Raw genomic sequence first — 3,663 nt, 5'->3', positions numbered from 1 at the left:
CGCCCATACACCAGAGTAGGTGATGCAGGGACTCCAAACACCGGGGACACTACCAGCCCAACCGGTGGCAGCTGCTTAGGCCCATGTGATTCCTGTTATGATTGATGATGAGCAGCAGAGACTAGAGAGGTTTGGTAGACTCCAGCCTCCATCTTTCAGGGGGACAGAGTCGGAGGATTTTCAGGGTTTCTTGAACAAGTGTCAGAGTATTCTCTGTACAGCGGGTATTCTGGAGATCAGTGGGGTCTCGTTCACTATTTTAGTTTTCTGGGGCTGCCTTCAACTGGTGGGAGGCTTATGAGAGGCATAGGCCTGTTCGTGCAGCGCCACTTACATGGCAGAAGTTCTCCGTTCTCTTCTTGGAGAAGCACGTGCCGCAATTTCGTAGAGAGGATCTGCGCAGGCAGTTTGAGCAACTACGTCAGATGATATGAGTGTGACACAGTACGAGATGAGGTTTTATGAGTTGGCCCGATACAGTTTAGTTGGTCTCCACTGGTAGGGAGAGGATCATGAGATTCATTGATGGCCTCACATTTCAGCCATGGGTGCTTATGACTAGAGAGAGGGTATATGGTGCTACTTTTGATGAGGTTTTGAAATTGCTCGGGAGATAGTGCTGGTCCGCAGCCAGGAGCGGGTTGAGAGAGAGGCCGGTCATTTTGAGAGTTGTAGCCCCGTTCCTCCATTTACTGCCCCTTTTGTGCTCTACAGCTGTTATATGACTTACCAGGTTAGTTGGTTGGGGCCCGGAGTGATTTCAGAGTGAATTGAGACACTTAGTCTCATAATTGAAAGCTTAAGTTAGAAAAATTAACCGGATGTTGATATATGTATAAACGACCTCGGATTTGAATTTTTATGATTCCGTTAGGTGATTTTGGACTTAGGAGCGTGTCTGGATTGTGATTTGGAGGTCTGTAGTAGAATTAGGCTTGAAATGGCGAAAGTTGGAATTTGAAAAGTTTGACCGAGAGTTGACTTTTTGATATCGGGGTCGGATTGGATTTTCAGAAGTTGGAGTAGATCCGTGGAGTCTGTTTTGACTTGTGTGCAAAATTTGAGGTCAATCGGACGTGATTTGATAGGTTTTGACGTTGCGTGTAGAATTTGAAATTTTCGAAATTCATTAGGCTTTAATCCGTGTGCAATTCGCGTTTTTGAAGTTGTTTGAGGTGATTTGAGGGTTCGACTAAGTTCGTATCAGGTAATAAGACTTGTCGGTATTTGATGAGGTCCCGGGGGCCTCGGGTTGATTTCGGGTGGTGAACGGACTTGGAGTTTGATTTAAGAAGAAGCTGAAGTTTTGGTGCTACTGGTGTAATCGCACCTGCGGAGTGGGAACCGCAGGTACAAGCCCGTAGAAGCATGGCAAGATCTGCAGAAGCGGCCAAGGGAGAGGTGAGCACAGATCGCAGGTGCGAAGATTTTCCTGCACATGTGTGGTCGCAGAAGCGGACAGAAGGGCGCAGATGCGCCTGGTTCTACAGGTGCGATGGTATTTTCCAGCAGCTGGTTAAGTGGATTCCGCAGAAGCGGAGATTGAACCGCAGAAGTGGTTTCGCAGGTGCGGATAAGCGGCTGCAGGTGCGAAAGGCCTGGCAGAATGTATAAAAACGAGGTTTCGCGATTTTGGCTTCATTTCAACATTTTGAGCTCGGTCTTAGGCGATTTTGGAGAGGATTTTCGAGGGGGTTCTTGAGGTAAGCTTCTTGTACTTATTTTTTTTATCAATAATCTTGTTTCCCCATTGTTTTTCCCACCTAGATGTTGTGATTTTGAGGTGAAATTTTGGGGTTTGAGGTTAGGGATTTGGAGAGTGGATATTGGGGTTTTAGGTGACGGTTTGGTGTTGGATTTTGATAAAAATTGTATGGTTGGGCTCGTGAGTGAATGGGATTTCGTGTTTTTTGATTTCTGTTGGATTTCGAGACATGGGCCCGGGGGCCGGGTTTGAGCCAATTTCAGATTTTGGTTTATAAATTCATATTTTTCTTGTGGAATTGATTCCTTTAGCCTATATTGATTGAATGTACTTCTTGTGGCAAGATTCGAGACCTTTGGAGACCAATTTGAGCGGCAAAGGCATGGTGGAGTAGTGTTTTGCCTGGATTGAGGTAAATAACACTTTCAAACTTGGCTCTGAGGGTTCGAAACCCCAAATTATGTGTTATATGATTGGTATTGAGGTGACGCACATGCCAAGTGACGGGCGTGCGGGCGTGAACCGTGTGAATTGGGACCTGGTTGATTCCATGGCACTGTAAAGTGGCCCTATCTTGTTGATATCCATGTTTTCCCCCATGTGATAAGATAATAGAACTGTCAGTCATGCTAGAGATCATGTTTAGGCTATATGCTGGTACTGTTGGGACCCATAGTGGTCGTTTCTTGCTGTTGACTTACTAATTTCATTGATATTTCGTACTCAGTCATGTTCATTCATTTCATATCATATCTCAGTGTCTGTTGTTACTTATTGATACATCATATCATCATGTTCGGGCTAGTTTCATGACATTTGTGAGCCCATGAGTGAGACTGGAGAGATTGATGACTAAGAGAGGCCGAGAGCCTGATTATGAGAGTCATTTATGGGATCAAGATGCACGCCGCAGCGGTTATACTGATTTATGATAGCTCTTGGGCTGAAGGAGCCCCTCTGAAGTCTACACACACCCCCAGTGAGCGCGTTTGATATTATTGAGGGATGGATCTTCCCTGGACGTGAATCTTGTCCGAAGCATTATATACCTGGAGATGGATCTTCTCCACATGCTGGAATGGCCCTACTCGGTACTGGGTGACTGATGGTCGGTGATGTATATATTCCGGGATGGATCTTCCTTGGGCCGTATGGGCCATATACAGTACCAAGTGATTAAGCATTTGAGAGTGTGAGCACATGAGGCTGCCAGCATGGTGCATCACATACAGCATGTGCATTGACATGTAGAAGTAGCGGACTTAAATTCTTCATATCATTCAGATTTGATCTATTTTTACTTTTTGAGCTATCTATTGAACTTGAAAGCATGCCTACGTTTTTTGTACTGTTATTTCTATGTTGGACTGTGCCGGTTGAGTTCGTCACTACCTTTTAGTCCAAAGGTTAGATTTGTTACTTATTGTGTTGATTGTACTCACGCTACACCCTGCACCTCATGTGCAGATCCAGGTGCTTCCAGTCGCGGCGACTGCTAATTTAGGAGTCAGGATCTCGGAGACTATCAAGGTAGCTGCATGGAGTTTGCAGGCCTTGAATCTCCTCCATTATCTTTATCTGTATTTCAGTTCTTATTCCCTAGACATTGTATTAGGCTGTATTCCGACATAGATGCTCGTGTACTTAGTGACACCTCAGTTTTGGGATAGATTGTATTGTGTTGCGGATTTATTTCTGTTCAAAAAGGTTTTTCTCAAATATTAATTTCTTCGGTCTTTATTTCAAAGCTTTTACTGTGTTGAGATGTTGAGTAGTGGCTTGCCCAGTTCCACGATAGGCGCCATCACGACGGTTGGTTTTGGGTTGTGACAATTCTTAAGTTATTTCTACTGATTTGCAGCCATAACACATCAAGAATTCAACTCCAAAATAGTCCAGCAACTACAACACTTCAACATGAAGTTCAACTTACTTCACAAGTTTCCATTATCAAATCA

The sequence above is a fragment of the Nicotiana attenuata genome, chromosome 11, assembly GCF_001879085.1.
Source record: "Nicotiana attenuata strain UT chromosome 11, NIATTr2, whole genome shotgun sequence".
In the NCBI taxonomy this organism is placed as follows: Eukaryota; Viridiplantae; Streptophyta; class Magnoliopsida; order Solanales; family Solanaceae; genus Nicotiana; species Nicotiana attenuata.
This window is presented reverse-complemented; position numbering follows the sequence as displayed.